Consider the following 19015-nt stretch of genomic DNA (forward strand, 5'->3'; position numbering starts at 1 on the left):
CACATAATTAGTTAAATAAAGTCCACTTGTGTGAAATCTATGTGTCACATGATCTGTCACATGATTTCAGTATATATACTCACCTGTTCTGAAAGGCCTCAGAGTCTGCAACACCACTAAAGGGGCACCACCAAGCAAGCGGCACCATGAAGACCAAGGAGCTCTCCTAACAGGTCAGGAACAAAGTTGTGGAGAAGTACAGATCAGGGTTGGGTTATAAAAAAATATCAGAAACTTTGAACATCCCACTGAGCACCATTAAATCCATTATTTAAAACATGGAAAGAATGTGGCACCACAACAAAGCTGCCAAGAGAGGGCCGCCCACCAAAACTCACGGACCAGGCAAGGAGGGCATTAATCAGAGAGGCAACAAAGAGACCAAAGATAACCCTGAAGGAGCTGCAAATCTCCACAGCGGAGATTGGAGTATCTGTCCATAGGACCACTTTAAGCCGTACAATCCACAGAGCTGGGCTTTACGGAAGAGTGGCCAGAAAAAAGCCATTGCTTAAAGAAAAAAAATAAGCAAACACCTTTGGTGTTCGCCAAAAGGCACGTGGGAGACTCCCAAACATATGGAAGAAGGTACTCTGGTCAGATGAGACTAAAATTGAGCTTTTTGGTTCTTCAAGGAAAACGCTATGTCTGGCGCAAACCTAACACCTCTCATCACCCCAAGAACCCATCCCCACAGTGAAGCATGATGGTGCTGTGGGGATGTTGTTCATCGGCAGGGACTGGGAAACTGGTCAGAATTTAAGGATTGATGGATGGTGCTAAATTATTAAAGGAAATTCTTGAGGGAAACCTGTTTCAGTCTTCCAGAGATTTAAGACTGGGATGGAGGTTCACCTTCCAGCAGGACAATGACCCTAAGCATACTGCTAAAGAAACACTCAAGTGGTTTAAGGGAAAACATTTAAATATCTTGGAATGGCCTAGTTAAAGCCCAGACCTCAATCCAATTGAGAATCTGTGGTATGACTTAAAGATTGCTGTACACCAGCAGAACCCATCCAACTTGAAGGAGCTGGAGCAGTTTTGCTTTGAAGAATGGGCAAAAATCCCAGTGGCTAGATGTGCCAAGCTTATAGAGACATACCCCAATATACTTGCAGCTGTAATTGCTGCAAAAGGTGGCTCTACAAAGTATTGACTTTGGGGGGTGAATAGTAATGCACGCTCAAGTTTTCTGTTTTTTATTTTCTTATTTCTTGTTTGTTTCACAATTAAAAACATTTTGCATCTTCAAAGTGGTAGGCATATTGTGTAAATGAAATGATACAACCCCCCCCCCCCAACAAATCTATTTTAATTCCAGGTTGTAAGGCAACAAAATAGGAAAAATTCCAAGGGGGGTGAATACTTTTGCAAGTCACTGCAATTGTCCCTAGTAAAGTAAGAGCAGGAGATCTACTGGAAACAGTGCCTGAGGAAGACTGCCCTAGTTCCTCATCTGTTCCTCCCTGGCTGGTAGAATGGGACACACAGGAGTCAGGGTGTGTGTGTGTGTGTGTGTGTGTGTGTGTGTGTGTGTGTGTGTGTGTGTGTGTGTGTGTGTGTGTGTGTGTGTGTGTGTGTGTGTGTGTGTGTGTGTGTGTGTGTGTGTGTGTGTGTGTGTGTGTGTGTGTGTGTGTGTGTGAGAGACACTCATAGGAGTCAGGACACGACTCGGGACTTGCTGATTCATCTCTGTCACATTAATCCAGTCTCAGGAGGACAGAGAGAGAGAGACAGAGAGAGAGAGAGAACAGAGGATGGAGGAGGCATACCTAGAGAGAGAACAGGGGTGACAGGCCTAGAGAGATAACAGGGGATCGAGGAGGCAGACCTAGAGAGAGAACGGGGGGAGACAGACCTAGAGAGAGAACAGGGGATGGAGGAGACAGACCTAGAGAGATAACAGGGGATGGAGGAGACAGACCTAGAGAGAGAACAGGGGGATGGAGGAGACAGACCTAGGGAGAGAACAGGGGATGGAGGAGACAGACTTAGAGAGAGAACTGGGGGATGGAGGAGACAGACCTAGAGAGATAACAGGGGATGGAGGAGACAGACCTAGAGAGAGAACAGGGGGATGGAGGAGACAGACCTAGAGAGATAACAGGGGATGGAGGAGACAGGCCTAGAGAGAGATCAGGGGATGGAGGAGACAGACCTAGAGAGAGAACAGGGGATGGAGGAGACAGGCCTAGAGAGAGAACAGGGGATGGAGGAGACAGACCTAGAGAGAGAACAGGGGATGGAGGAGACAGACCTAAAGAGAGAACAGGGGGATGGAGGAGACAGACCTAGAGAGAGAACAGGGGGATGGAGGAGACAGGCCTAGAGAGAGAACAGGGGATGGAGGAGACAAACCTAGAGAGAGAACAGGGTATGGAGGAGACAGACCTAGAGAGAGAACAGGGGATGGAGGAGCCAGACCTAGAGAGTGAACAGGGGGATGGAGGAGACAGACCTAGAGAGAGAACAGGGGGAAGGAGGAGCCAGACCTAGAGAGAGAACAGGGGATGGAGGAGACAGACCCATAGAGAGAACAGGGGATGGAGGAGCCAGACACAGAGAGAACAGGGGATGGAGGAGACAGACCTAGAGAGAGAACAGGGGAAGGAGGAGACAGACTTAGAGAGAGAACAGGGGAAGGAGGAGACATTGTCCATCTACATGTCAAGGTATTTGTATGCAGGGACTTTGTTCAGAACCATTGAAGGAGTGAAGATGTATCCCCACAGAGGTTTAGTTACAGAACCATTGAAGGAGTGAAGATGTAACCCCACAGAGGTTCATTACAGAACCATTGAAGGAGTGAAGATGTAACCCCACAGAGGTTCATTACAGAACCATTGAAGGAGTGAAGATGTATCCAGACAGAGGTTCAGTTACAGGACAATTGAAGGAGTGAAGATGTATCCCCACAGAGGTTCATTACAGAACCATTGAAGGAGTGAAGATGTAACCCCACAGAGGTTCATTACAGAACCATTGAAGGAGTGAAGATGTATCCAGACAGAGGTTCATTACAGAACCATTGAAGGAGTGAAGATGTAACCCCACAGAGGTTCATTACAGAACCATTGAAGGAGTGAAGATGTATCCCCACAGAGGTTCATTACAGAACCATTGAAGGAGTGAAGATGTAACCCCACAGAGGTTCATTACAGAACCATTGAAGGAGTGAAGATGTATCCAGACAGAGGTTCATTACAGAACCATTGAAGGAGTGAAGATGTATCCCCACAGAGGTTCAGGTACAGAACCATTGAAGGAGTGAAGATGTATCCCCACAGAGGTTCATTACAGAACCATTGAAGGAGTGAAGATGTAACCCCACAGAGGTTCATTACAGAACCATTGAAGGAGTGAAGATGTATCCCCACAGAGGTTCAGGTACAGAACCATTGAAGGAGTGAAGATGTATCCCCACAGAGGTTCATTACAGAACCATTGAAGGAGTGAAGATGTAACCCCACAGAGGTTCATTACAGAACCATTGAAGGAGTGAAGATGTAACCCCACAGAGGTTCAGGTACAGAACCATTGAAGGAGTGAAGATGTATCCCCACAGAGGTTCATTACAGAACCATTGAAGGAGTGAAGATGTATCCCCACAGAGGTTCATTACAGAACCATTGAAGGAGTGAAGATGTATCCCCACAGAGGTTCATTACAGAACCATTGAAGGAGTGAAGATGTATCCCCACAGAGGTTCATTACAGAACCATTGAAGGAGTGAAGATGTATCCCCACAGAGGTTCAGGTACAGAACCATTGAAGGAGTGAAGATGTATCCCCACAGAGGTTCATTACAGAACCATTGAAGGAGTGAAGATGTATCCCCACAGAGGTTCATTACAGAACCATTGAAGGAGTGAAGATGTAACCCCACAGAGGTTCATTACAGAACCATTGAAGGAGTGAAGATGTAACCCCACAGAGGTTCATTACAGAACCATTGAAGGAGTGAAGATGTAACCCCACAGAGGTTCATTACAGAACCATTGAAGGAGTGAAGATGTAACCCCACAGAGGTTCATTACAGAACCATTGAAGGAGTGAAGATGTATCCCCACAGAGGTTCAGGTACAGAACCATTGAAGGAGTGAAGATGTAACCCCACAGAGGTTCATTACAGAACCATTGAAGGAGTGAAGATGTATCCCCACAGAGGTTCATTACAGAACCATTGAAGGAGTGAAGATGTAACCCCACAGAGGTTCATTACAGAACCATTGAAGGAGTGAAGATGTAACCCCACAGAGGTTCATTACAGAACCATTGAAGGAGTGAAGATGTATCCCCACAGAGGTTCATTACAGAACCATTGAAGGAGTGAAGATGTATCCCCACAGAGGTTCATTACAGAACCATTGAAGGAGTGAAGATGTAACCCCACAGAGGTTCATTACAGAACCATTGAAGGAGTGAAGATGTATCCCCACAGAGGTTCATTACAGAACCATTGAAGGAGTGAAGATGTATCCAGACAGAGGTTCATTACAGAACCATTGAAGGAGTGAAGATGTATCCCCACAGAGGTTCATTACAGAACCATTGAAGGAGTGAAGATGTATCCCCACAGAGGTTCATTACAGAACCATTGAAGGAGTGAAGATGTAACCCCACAGAGGTTCAGGTACAGAACCATTGAAGGAGTGAAGATGTAACCCCACAGAGGTTCATTACAGAACCATTGAAGGAGTGAAGATGTAACCCCACAGAGGTTCAGTTACAGGACCATTGAAGGAGTGAAGATGTATCCCCACAGAGGTTCATTACAGAACCATTGAAGGAGTGAAGATGTAACCCCACAGAGGTTCATTACAGAACCATTGAAGGAGTGAAGATGTATCCCCACAGAGGTTCATTACAGAACCATTGAAGGAGTGAAGATGTATCCCCACAGAGGTTCATTACAGAACCATTGAAGGAGTGAAGATGTAACCCCACAGAGGTTCATTACAGAACCATTGAAGGAGTGAAGATGTATCCCCACAGAGGTTCATTACAGAACCATTGAAGGAGTGAAGATGTATCCAGACAGAGGTTCATTACAGAACCATTGAAGGAGTGAAGATGTATCCCCACAGAGGTTCATTACAGAACCATTGAAGGAGTGAAGATGTAACCCCACAGAGGTTCATTACAGAACCATTGAAGGAGTGAAGATGTAACCCCACAGAGGTTCAGTTACAGGACCATTGAAGGAGTGAAGATGTATCCCCACAGAGGTTCATTACAGGACAATTGAAGGAGTGAAGATGTATCCCCACAGAGGTTCATTACAGAACCATTGAAGGAGTGAAGATGTATCCCCACAGAGGTTCAGTTACAGAACCATTGAAGGAGTGAAGATGTATCCCCACAGAGGTTCATTACAGAACCATTGAAGGAGTGAAGATGTATCCCCACAGAGGTTCTTCTATGAGACTTTGAAAACAGCATGTATTTAGTTTTGTCTGTACAAGCTTTCAATTGGTCAAAGCTTCCTGAACAGCTGCAACATCAGACTGTAACCTTGACAACGCTGAATCAACAGTCGGACCAATTGCATACATACTAGTGTCATCCGCATACAAATTAAGATCACCATTTTTTTTCACTGATTGACCAATAGCATTGGGGGTAGAAGTTGTTCAGGATCCTTTTGGTTGTTGTGGTGGTGGTGGTGGTACCACTGATACAGTGTCCTGTAGAGGACTTGTGAAGGTTTAACATACCAAGGGAAGCTGAGGTCAACTACCTGATGTGGAGCAGCAGACAGAGGGACAGGGCCAGAAGGTCTTCATTACATTTAGAACATAAACCGCTGAGCTGGTGCTTTCTATCCCCCCTCTCTGTTAAGTCTCTGGCTCTCTCTGTTTTTGTCTCCCCCCCTCTCTCTCTCTCACGCTCCCTCTCTCTCTGTCAGCATCCACTGACTCACCTGCTCATGCTAATCTGCTTAAAAATATGATGTTGGGAAGACAGACAGAGAGAGAGAGACAGAGAGACCGAGACAGAGAGCGAGAGAGACAGAGAGAGACAGAGACAGAGAGAGACAGAGAGAGACAGAGACAGAGAGAGACAGAGAGAGAGAGAGAGAGAGAGAGAGAGAGAGAGAGAGAGAGAGAGAGACAGAGACAGAGAGAGACAGAGAGAGACAGAGAGAGAGAGAGAGAGACAGAGAGAGACAGAGAGAGACAGAGAGAGACAGAGAGACAGAGAGAGAGAGAGAGAGAGAGACAGAGAGAGACAGAGAGAGACAGAGAGAGAGAGAGAGAGACAGAGAGAGACAGAGAGAGACAGAGAGAGAGAGAGAGAGAGACAGAGACAGAGAGAGACAGAGACAGAGACAGAGACAGAGAGAGAGAGAGAGAGAGACAGAGACAGAGAGAGACAGAGAGAGACAGAGAGAGACAGAGAGAGAGAGAGAGAGAGAGACAGAGACAGAGAGAGACAGAGAGAGACAGAGACAGAGAGAGAGAGAGAGAGAGAGAGAGAGAGAGAGAGAGAGAGAGAGAGAGAGAGAGAGAGAGAGAGAGAGAGAAAAAGGGGTCATAGTGAGTTTCAGCCAGCCCAGAGAGCCAGATCAACAGCCAGATCAACAGCCAGATCAACAGCCAGATCAAGGTCCTCAGCCCATCACCATGGTTTCAGAACACACATCTAGGCCAAGACAGAAGGACTACTTTCCTCTCATTCGTTGCCAAGGAAGTGCTTTGGGTGCTTGAGTGAATGGCCCGCTGAAAATGATTTAATTAATTAAATTAACTTGGATGGAAGTTTGTAGTGTTCATTTGGCAGAGAGTGAGAGGGAGAGAGAGAGAGAGAGAGAGAGAGAGAGAGAGAGAGAGAGAGAGAGAACAAACAGGACCTCAAGCTCATCATTAATCTTGAGGTCCTGGGTCTCAACCCCACCCTGCGTGATTTTGTCCTGGACTTCCTGACGGGCCGCCGTAGGTAGGAAACAACACCTCCACTTCCCTGATCCTCAACACTGGGGCCCCACGAGGGTGCGTGCTTAGCCCCTCCTATACGTCCTGATCACCCATAACTGCGTGGCCATGCACGCCTCCAACTCAATCATCAAAACGGCATACACATCACGGACAAACTGAAATGGTCCACCCACACATACAGTGTGGGGAAGAAGGCGCAAAGAAATTTGGCTTGTCACCTTAAAACCCTGACAAACTTTTACAGATGCACAATCGACAGCATCCTGTCGGGCTGTATCACTGCCTGGTACGGCAACTGCACCGCAAGGCTCTCCAGAGGAGAGAAACTGATGCTGGCCACAAACCTCATGGTTTTAACCTGACTTTAACATCTCACTGGGATTGGAGCCAGTTTCAGATTTACAGAAGCTAAAACCTTTTAGGATAACCCATCAATGAAAACCACTGCAGGATGGAATGCTAACTGTCATAATGTAATAGGAATCTAACTGTCATAATGTAATAGGAATCTAACTGTCATAATGTAATAGGAATCTAACTGTCATAATGTAATAGGAATCTAACTGTCATAATGTAATAGGAATCTAACTGTCATAATGTAATAGGAATCTAACTGTCGTAATGTAATAGGAATCTAACTGTCATAATGTAATAGGAATCTAACTGTCATAATGTAATAGGAATCTAACTGTCATAATGTAATAGGAATCTAACTGTCATAATGTAATAGGAATCTAACTGTCATAATGTAATAGGAATCTAACTGTCATAATGTAATAGGAATCTAACTGTCATAATGTAATAGGAATCTAACTGTCATAATGTAATAGGAATCTAACTGTCATAATGAATTAGGAATCTAACTGTCATAATGTAATAGGAATCTAACTGTCATAATGTAATAGGAATCTAACTGTCATAATGTAATAGGAATCTAACTGTCATAATGTAATAGGAATCTAACTGTCATAATGTAATAGGAATCTAACTGTCATAATGTAATAGGAATCTAACTGTCATAATGTAATAGGAATCTAACTGTCATAATGTAATAGGAATCTAACTGTCATAATGTATTAGGAATCTAACTGTCATAATGTAATAGGAATCTAACTGTCATAATGTAATAGGAATCTAACTGTCATAATGTAATAGGAATCTAACTGTCATAATGTAATAGGAATCTAACTGTCATAATGTAATAGGAATCTAACTGTCATAATGTAATAGGAATCTAACTGTCATAATGTAATAGGAATCTAACTGTCATAATGTAATAGGAATCTAACTGTCATAATGTAATAGGAATCTAACTGTCATAATGTAATAGGAATCTAACTGTCATAATGTAGTAGGAATCTAACTGTCATAATGTAATAGGAATCTAACTGTCATAATGTAATAGGAATCTAACTGTCATAATGTAATAGGAATCTAACTGTCATAATGTAATAGGAATCTAACGGTCATAATGTAATAGGAATCTAACTGTCATAATGTAATAGGAATCTAACTGTCATAATGTAATAGGAATCTAACTGTCATAATGTAATAGGAATCTAACTGTCATAATGTAATAGGAATCTAACTGTCATAATGTAGTAGGAATCTAACTGTCATAATGTAATAGGAATCTAACTGTCATAATGTAATAGGAATCTAACTGTCATAATGTAATAGGAATCTAACTGTCATAATGTAATAGGAATCTAACTGCCATAATGTAGTAGGAATCTAACTGTCATAATGTAATAGGAATCTAACTGTCATAATGTAATAGGAATCTAACTGTCGTAATGTAATAGGAATCTAACTGTCATAATGTAATAGGAATCTAACTGTCATAATGTAATAGGAATCTAACTGTCATAATGTAATAGGAATCTAACTGTCATAATGTAGTAGGAATCTAACTGTCATAATGTAGTAGGAATCTAACTGTCATAATGTAATAGGAATCTAACTGTCATAATGTAATAGGAATCTAACTGTCATAATGTAATAGGAATCTAACTGTCATAATGTAATAGGAATCTAACTGTCATAATGTAATAGGAATCTAACTGTCATAATGTAATAGGAATCTAACTGTCATAATGTAATAGGAATCTAACTGTCATAATGTAATAGGAATCTAACTGTCATAATGTAATAGGAATCTAACTGTCATAATGTAGTAGGAATCTAACTGTCATAATGTAATAGGAATCTAACTGTCATAATGTAATAGGAATCTAACTGTCATAATGTAATAGGAATCTAACTGTCATAATGTAATAGGAATCTAACGGTCATAATGTAATAGGAATCTAACTGTCATAATGTAATAGGAATCTAACTGTCATAATGTAATAGGAATCTAACTGTCATAATGTAATAGGAATCTAACTGTCATAATGTAATAGGAATCTAACTGTCATAATGTAGTAGGAATCTAACTGTCATAATGTAATAGGAATCTAACTGTCATAATGTAATAGGAATCTAACTGTCATAATGTAATAGGAATCTAACTGTCATAATGTAATAGGAATCTAACTGCCATAATGTAGTAGGAATCTAACTGTCATAATGTAATAGGAATCTAACTGTCATAATGTAATAGGAATCTAACTGTCATAATGTAATAGGAATCTAACTGTCATAATGTAATAGGAATCTAACTGTCATAATGTAATAGGAATCTAACTGTCATAATGTAATAGGAATCTAACTGTCATAATGTAATATGAAACTAACTGTCATAATGTAATAGGAATCTAACTGTCATAATGTAGTAGGAATCTAACTGTCATAATGTATTAGGAATCTAACTGTCATAATGTAGTAGGAATCTAACTGTCATAATGTAGTAGGAATCTAACTGTCATAATGTAATAGGAATCTAACTGTCATAATGTGATAGGAATCTAACTGTCATAATGTAATAGGAATCTAACTGTCATAATGTAATAGGAATCTAACTGTCATAATGTAATAGGAATCTAACTGTCATAATGTAATAGGAATCTAACTGTCATAATGTAATAGGAATCTAACTGTCATAATGTAATAGGAATCTAACTGTCATAATGTAATAGGAATCTAACTGTCATAATGTAGTAGGAATCTAACTGTCATAATGTAATAGGAATCTAACTGTCATAATGTAATAGGAATCTAACTGTCATAATGTAATAGGAATCTAACTGTCATAATGTAATAGGAATCTAACTGTCATAATGTAATAGGAATCTAACGGTCATAATGTAATAGGAATCTAACTGTCATAATGTAATAGGAATCTAACTGTCATAATGTAATAGGAATCTAACTGTCATAATGTAATAGGAATCTAACTGTCATAATGTAATAGGAATCTAACTGTCATAATGTAGTAGGAATCTAACTGTCATAATGTAATAGGAATCTAACTGTCATAATGTAATAGGAATCTAACTGTCATAATGTAATAGGAATCTAACTGTCATAATGTAATAGGAATCTAACTGCCATAATGTAGTAGGAATCTAACTGTCATAATGTAATAGGAATCTAACTGTCATAATGTAATAGGAATCTAACTGTCATAATGTAATAGGAATCTAACTGTCATAATGTAATAGGAATCTAACTGTCATAATGTAATAGGAATCTAACTGTCATAATGTAATAGGAATCTAACTGTCATAATGTAATAGGAATCTAACTGTCATAATGTAATAGGAATCTAACTGTCATAATGTAGTAGGAATCTAACTGTCATAATGTAGTAGGAATCTAACTGTCATAATGTAATAGGAATCTAACTGTCATAATGTAATAGGAATCTAACTGTCATAATGTAATAGGAATCTAACTGTCATAATGTAATAGGAATCTAACTGTCATAATGTAATAGGAATCTAACTGTCATAATGTAATAGGAATCTAACTGTCATAATGTAATAGGAATCTAACTGTCATAATGTAATAGGAATCTAACTGTCATAATGTAATAGGAATCTAACTGTCATAATGTAGTAGGAATCTAACTGTCATAATGTAATAGGAATCTAACTGTCATAATGTAATAGGAATCTAACTGTCATAATGTAATAGGAATCTAACTGTCATAATGTAATAGGAATCTAACGGTCATAATGTAATAGGAATCTAACTGTCATAATGTAATAGGAATCTAACTGTCATAATGTAATAGGAATCTAACTGTCATAATGTAATAGGAATCTAACTGTCATAATGTAATAGGAATCTAACTGTCATAATGTAGTAGGAATCTAACTGTCATAATGTAATAGGAATCTAACTGTCATAATGTAATAGGAATCTAACTGTCATAATGTAATAGGAATCTAACTGTCATAATGTAATAGGAATCTAACTGCCATAATGTAGTAGGAATCTAACTGTCATAATGTAATAGGAATCTAACTGTCATAATGTAATAGGAATCTAACTGTCATAATGTAATAGGAATCTAACTGTCATAATGTAATAGGAATCTAACTGTCATAATGTAATAGGAATCTAACTGTCATAATGTAATAGGAATCTAACTGTCATAATGTAATATGAAACTAACTGTCATAATGTAATAGGAATCTAACTGTCATAATGTAGTAGGAATCTAACTGTCATAATGTATTAGGAATCTAACTGTCATAATGTAGTAGGAATCTAACTGTCATAATGTAGTAGGAATCTAACTGTCATAATGTAATAGGAATCTAACTGTCATAATGTGATAGGAATCTAACTGTCATAATGTAATAGGAATCTAACTGTCATAATGTAATAGGAATCTAACTGTCATAATGTAATAGGAATCTAACTGTCATAATGTAATAGGAATCTAACTGTCATAATGTAATAGGAATCTAACTGTCATAATGTAATAGGAATCTAACTGTCATAATGTAATAGGAATCTAACTGTCATAATGTAGTAGGAATCTAACTGTCATAATGTAATAGGAATCTAACTGTCATAATGTAATAGGAATCTAACTGTCATAATGTAATAGGAATCTAACTGTCATAATGTAATAGGAATCTAACTGTCATAATGTAATAGGAATCTAACTGTCATAATGTAATAGGAATCTAACTGTCAGAATGTAATAGGAATCAAACTGTCATAATGTAATAGGAATCTAACTGTCATAATGTAATAGGAATCTAACTGTCATAATGTAATAGGAATCTAACTGTCATAATGTAATAGGAATCTAACTGTCGTAATGTAATAGGAATCTAACTGTCATAATGTAATAGGAATCTAACTGTCATAATGTAATAGGAGTCTAACTGTCATAATGTAATAGGAATCTAACGGTCATAATGTAGTAGGAATCTAACTGTCATAATGTAATAGGAATCTAACTGTCGTAATGTAATAGGAATCTAACTGTCGTAATGTAATAGGAATCTAACTGTCATAATGTAATAGGAATCTAACTGTCGTAATGTAATAGGAATCTAACTGTCGTAATGTAATAGGAATCTAACTGTCATAATGTAATAGGAATCTAACTGTCATAATGTAATAGGAATCTAACTGTCGTAATGTAATAGGAATCTAACTGTCGTAATGTAATAGGAATCTAACTGTCAAAATGTAATAGGAATCTAACTGTCGTAATGTAATAGGAATCTAACTGTCATAATGTAATAGGAATCTAACTGTCATAATGTAATAGGAGTCTAACTGTCATAATGTAATAGGAATCTAACGGTCATAATGTAATAGGAATCTAACTGTCATAATGTAATAGGAATCTAACTGTCGTAATGTAATAGGAATCTAACTGTCGTAATGTAATAGGAATCTAACTGTCATAATGTAATAGGAATCTAACTGTCATAATGTAATAGGAATCTAACTGTCGTAATGTAATAGGAATCTAACTGTCTTAATGTAATAGGAATCTAACTGTCATAATGTAATAGGAATCTAACTGTCATAATGTAATAGGAATCTAACTGTCATAATGTAATAGGAATCTAACTGTCATAATGTAATAGGAATCTAACTGTCATAATGTAATAGGAATCTAACTGTCGTAATGTAATAGGAATCTAACTGTCATAATGTAATAGGAATCTAACTGTCATAATGTAATAGGAATCTAACTGTCATAATGTAATAGGAATCTATCTGTCGTGTTCCCCAAAATGAAAAAGAACTGCAATAGAAACATTGGTTCAGTCAAATTGCCCACGAGGATATGATGTGTCATGTGTTTCAGTCATATTACAACGACCATGTTTCTATCTCTATACATGAACCAGAAGTAACCAGACATGTAATATTACATAAAGAGACGAGCACAAGGGATTACGTGTGTGTGTGTGTGTGTGTGTGTGTGTGTGTGTGTGTGTGTGTGTGTGTGTGTGTGTGTGTGTGTGTGTTCATGTGTGGTTTATGACGGATCGAGAGGATAAGAGAGTTGGGGGGGGGGGAATTGAGATCAGAGATAATGTACTGTAACTGTCCCCATAGACAGCAATGCCATGAGATCAGAGATAATGTACTGTAACTGTCCCCATAGACAGCAATGCCATGAGATCAGAGATAATGTACTGTAACTGTCCCCATAGACAGCAATGCCATGAGATCAGAGATAATGTACTGTAACTATCCCCATAGACAGCAATGCCATGAGATCAGAGATAATGTACTGTAACTGTCCCCATAGACAGCAATGCCATGAGATCAGAGATAATGTACTGTAACTGTCCCCATAGACAGCAATGCCATGAGATCAGAGATAATGTACTGTAACTGTCCCCATAGACAGCAATGTCATGAGATCAGAGATAATGTACTGTAACTGTCCCCATAGACAGCAATGCCATGAGATCAGAGATAATGTACTGTAACTGTCCCCATAGACAGCAATGCCATGAGATCAGAGATAATGTACTGTAACTGTCCCCATAGACAGCAATGCCATGAGATCAGAGATAATGTACTGTAACTGTCCCCATAGACAGCAATGTCATGAGATCAGAGATAATGTACTGTAACTGTCCCCATAGACAGCAATGCCATGAGATCAGAGATAATGTACTGTAACTGTCCCCATAGACAGCAATGTCATGAGATCAGAGATAATGTACTGTAACTGTCCCCATAGACAGCAATGCCATGAGATCAGAGATAATGTACTGTAACTGTCCCCATAGACAGCAATGCCATGAGATCAGAGATAATGTACTGTAACTGTCCCCATAGACAGCAATGCCATGAGATCAGAGATAATGTACTGTAGGTGAGTTTCAGGTTTGGGGAAGCTTACAATTTATCCCAAATTTCTGAATATTTCTAGTTGAAGTCAGAATTCGGGAAGTCATTAAAACTCGTTTTTCAACCACTCCACACATTTCTTGTTAACAAACTATAGTTTTGGCAAGTCAGTTAGGACATCTACTTTGTGCATGACACAAGTCATTTTCCCAACAATTGTTTACAGACTGATTGTTTCACTTATAATTCACTGTATCACAATTCCAGTGGGTCAGAAGTTTACATACACTAAGTTGACTGTGCCTTTAAACAGCTTGGAAAATTCCAGAAAATGATGTCATGGCTTTAGACGCTTCTGAAAGGCTAATTGACCTCATTTGAGTCAATTGGAGGTGTACCTGTGGACGTATTTCAAGGCCTACCTTCAAACTCAGTGCCTCTTTGCTTGATATCATGGGAAAATCAAAAGAAATCAGCCAAGACCTCAGAAAATAAATTGTAGACCTACACAAGTCTGGTTCATCCTTGGGAGCAATTTCCAAACCCCTGAAGGTACCATGTTCATGTGTACAAACAACAGTACGCAAGTATAAACACCATGGGACCACGCAGCCGTCATACCGCTCAGGAAGGAGACGCATTCTGTCTCCTAGAGATGAGCGTACTTAGGTGCGAAAAGTGCAAATCAATCTCAGAACAACAGCAAAGGACCTTGTGAAGATGCTGGAGGGAACAGGTATAAAAGTATCTATATCCACAGTTAAACGAGTCCTATATCGACATAACCTGAAAGTTCGCTCAGCAAGGAAGAAGCCACTGCTCCAAAACTGCCATAAAAAAGCCAGACTACGGTTTGCAACTGCACATGGGGACAAAGATCATACTTTTTGGAGGAAGTTTTCTCTGGTCTGATGAAACAAAAATAGAACTGTTTGGCCGTAATGACCATCGTTCTGTTTGTAGGAAAAAGGGGGAGGCTTGCAAGCTGAAGATCACCTTCACAACCGTGAAGCACAGGGGTGGTAGCATCATGTTGTGGGGTTGCTTTGCTGCAGGAGGGACTGGTGCACTTCACAAAATAGATGGCATCATGAGGTAGGAAAATTATGTAGATATATTGAAGCAACATCTCAAGACATCAGTCAGGAAGTTAAAGCTAATGGGTCTTCCAAATGGACAATGACCCCAAGCATACTTCCAAAGTTGGATCAAAATGGCTTAAGGACAACAAAGTCAAGGTATTGGAGTAGCCATCACAAAGCCCTGACCTCAACCCTATAGAAAAGTTGTGGGAAGAACTGAAAAAGCGTGTGTCAACAAGGAGGCCTACAAACCTGACTCAGTTACACCAGCTCTGTCAGGAGGAATGGACCAAAATTCACCCAACTTATTGTGGCAAGGTTGTGGAAGGCTACCCGAAACGTTTGACCCAAGTTAAACAATTTAAAGCCAATGCTACCAAATACTAATTGAGTGTTTGTAAACTTCTGACCCACTGGGAATGTGATGAAAAAAAAATAATGCTGAAATAAATCATTCTCTACTATTATTCTGACATTTCACATTCTTAAAATAAAGTGGAGATCCTAACTGACCTAAAAACAGGGATTTTTTACTCGTATTAAATGTCAGGAATTGTGAAAAACTGTTTAAATGTATTTGGCCGAGGTGTATGTAAACTTCCCACTTCAACTGTAGGTATTCCTCTTGTCCAGATGGGATAGGGCAGTGTGCAGTGTGATGGCGATTGCCTTGCGAGGGTTAACACATTTAAATGTCTTACTCACGTCGGCCACAGAGAAGGAGTGTTGTTCATTCCTGATATAGAGTCATTTAGAGTGCTGTTCATTCCTGATATAGAGTCATTTAGAGTGTTGTTCATTCCTGATATAGAGTCATTTAGAGTGTTGTTCATTCCTGATATAGAGTCATTTAGAGTGTTGTTCATTCCTGATATAGAGTCATTTAGAGTGTTGTTCATTCCTGATATAGAGTCATTTAGAGTGTTGTTCATTCCTGATATTGAACCATTTATAGTGTTGTTCATTCCTGATATTGAACCATTTATAGTGTTGTTCATTCCTGATATAGAGTCATTTAGAGTGTTGTTCATTCCTGATATTGAACCATTTAGAGTGTTGTTCATTCCTGATATAGAGTCATTTAGAGTGTTGTTCATTCCTGATATAGAGTCATTTAGAGTGTTGTTCATTCCTGATATAGAGTCATTTAGAGTGTTGTTCATTCCTGATATAGAGCCATTTAGAGTGTTGTTCATTCCTGATATATAGCCATTTAGAGTGTTGTTCATTCCTGATATAGAGTCATTTAGAGTGTTGTTCATTCCTGATATAGAGTCATTTAGAGTGTTGTTCATTCCTGATATAGAGTCATTTAGAGTGTTGTTCATTCCTGATATAGAGTCATTTAGAGTGTTGTTCATTCCTGATATAGAGTCATTTAGAGTGTTGTTCATTCCTGATATAGAGTCATTTAGAGTGTTGTTCATTCCTGATATAGAGTCATTTAGAGTGTTGGTCATTCCTGATATAGAGTCATTTAGAGTGTTGTTCATTCCTGATATAGAGTCATTTAGAGTGTTGTTCATTCCTGATATAGAGTCATTTAGAGTGTTGGTCATTCCTGATATAGAGTCATTTATAGTGTTGTTCATTCCTGACTTAGGGCCATTTCAGCCAGGCTTTCTATCTCACCAAAGCCAACAATATGTGATGTAGGTGGCAGAGGTAATGGTGACCACCGACCAACCAGCACCACATTATCCGGAGAATGAATTACCCCGACTTCCCCCGCTTCCCCTTCTTCCCTCCCCTTGCCCCAATTCACACTGCCCGGCCCCGACCGGAGAATTTCCATGGAAACCTTGTTGCCCTGGTCAAAGATTATCCTCCGACTGGATTCCAATCAGACATCCCATGGGCTCTGTTTTGTTCCAGTGCCCACAGCTCTGGCTCTTCATGCCCTGAAAAGTAAACTGAGGAAAATGATGTGAAACTGTGATTGCCTCCCAAATGGAACCCTTGTCCTTATATGGTAGTGATCTACTTTCAACCAGAGGCCTATAGGCTTTCATCAACAGTAGTGAACTATATAGGTAATGTCATGGAAATAGGGCGTCATTTCAGACAGACTGAGGGAGAATGACAGCTTGACTCGGCCGCGGAAGAAAAGCTTCTTATATCTCCCATGGAGGGTAGAGGATTACCTTCAGGGCTTTATCAACCAGGGGATGGATGTAGACAGTGTCTGTATCTCTCACGGTTCTCACCTGTAGTCTCTTCTAGACTGTGTATGTATCTCTCACGATCCTCACCTGTAGTGTCTTCTAGACAGTGTCTGTATCTCTCACGGTTCTCACCTGTAGTCTCTTCTAGACAGTGTCTGTATCTCTCACGATCCTCACATGTAGTCTCTTCTAGACAGTGTCTGTATCTCTCACGGTTCTCACCTGTAGTCTCTTCTAGACTGTGTATGTATCTCTCACAATCCTCACCTGTAGTCTCTTCTAGACTGTGTATGTATCTCTCACGATCCTCACCTGTAGTGTCTTCTAGACAGTGTCTGTATCTCTCATGGTCCTCACATGTAGTCTCTTCTAGACAGTATCTGTATCTCTCACGGTCCTCACCTGTAGTCTCTTCTAGACAGTGTCTGTATCTCTCACGATCCTCACCTGTAGTGTCTTCTAGACAGTGTCTGTATCTCTCACGATCCTCACCTGTAGTGTCTTCTAGACAGTGTCTGTATCTCTCACGATCCTCACCTGTAGTGTCTTCTAGACAGTGTCTGTATCTCTCACGATCCTCACCTGTAGTCTCTTCTAGACAGTGTCTGTATCTCTCACGGTCCTCACATGTAGTCTCTTCTAGACAGTGTCTGTATCTCTCACGGTCCTCACATGTAGTCTCTTCTAGACAGTGTCTGTATCTCTCACGATCCTCACCTGTAGTCTCTTCTAGACAGTGTCTGTATCTCTCACGGCCCTCACCTGTAGTCTCTTCTAGACAGTGTCTGTATCTCTCACGGTCCTCACCTGTAGTCTCTTCTAGACAGTGTCTGTATCTCTCACGCTTCTCACATGTTCAAGGGGAAATTGGAGTCTCTTTTACATCTGCATTTAAGATGACTTGGTTGACCTTTGTAGCCCTATCAACCTCATGCACAGTACGGTTTTTGCTGCCCTGTTTATGTCTGTTTGAATGTGTTTCTGTCACGATCAGTGGAGGCTGCTGAGGGGAGGATGACTCATAATAATGGCTGGAATGGAGTCAATGGAACGGTGTCAACCACAGGGAAACCACCTGTTTGATGTGTTTAATACCCTATGTCTTGATGCATTACATTATGGCTAGTAGCACTGTATAACACTCTCTCTCTCTCCCTTCCTCTCCTCCTCTCTCTCTCTCTCCCTCTTCCTCTCCTCCTCTCTCTCTCTTTCTTTCTCTCTCTCCCTCCCTCTCCCTCTCCTCCTCTCTCTCTCTCTCTCTCTCCCTCCCTGTTTCTCGCTCTCTCCCTTCCTCTCCTCCTCTCTCTCTTTCTCTCTTTCTTTCTTTCTCTCTCTCTCCCTCTCTCTCCCTCTCCCTCCATGTCTCTCTCTCTCCCTCCCTCTCTCCATCTCTCTCTCTCTCTCTCTCTCTCTCTCTCTCTCTCTCTCTCTCCTTCTCTCTCCCTCTCCCTCCCTGTCTCTCTCTCTCCCTCCCTCTCTCCATCTCTCTCTCTCTCTCTCTCTCTCTTGCTCTCTCTCTCTCCCTCCCTCTCCCTCCCTCCCTCCCTCCCCCTCTCTCTCCCTCCCTTTCTCTCTCTCTCCCTCCCTGTCTCTCTCT

General features: G+C 40.1%; 1 protein-coding gene across 1 annotated transcript in view; it reads left to right on the forward strand.

Annotated features, from left to right (window-relative positions):
* The window catches only part of LOC110536528 (calcium-activated potassium channel subunit beta-4-like), an 80885-nt gene that overhangs the window by 43552 nt on the left and 18318 nt on the right, over positions 1–19015 (forward strand). The gene's annotated exons all lie outside the window — the stretch shown is intronic.

This window comes from Oncorhynchus mykiss, chromosome 15, assembly GCF_057628025.1.
Source record: "Oncorhynchus mykiss isolate SJ-2025 chromosome 15, ASM5762802v1, whole genome shotgun sequence".
NCBI classification, from domain to species: domain Eukaryota; kingdom Metazoa; phylum Chordata; class Actinopteri; order Salmoniformes; family Salmonidae; genus Oncorhynchus; species Oncorhynchus mykiss.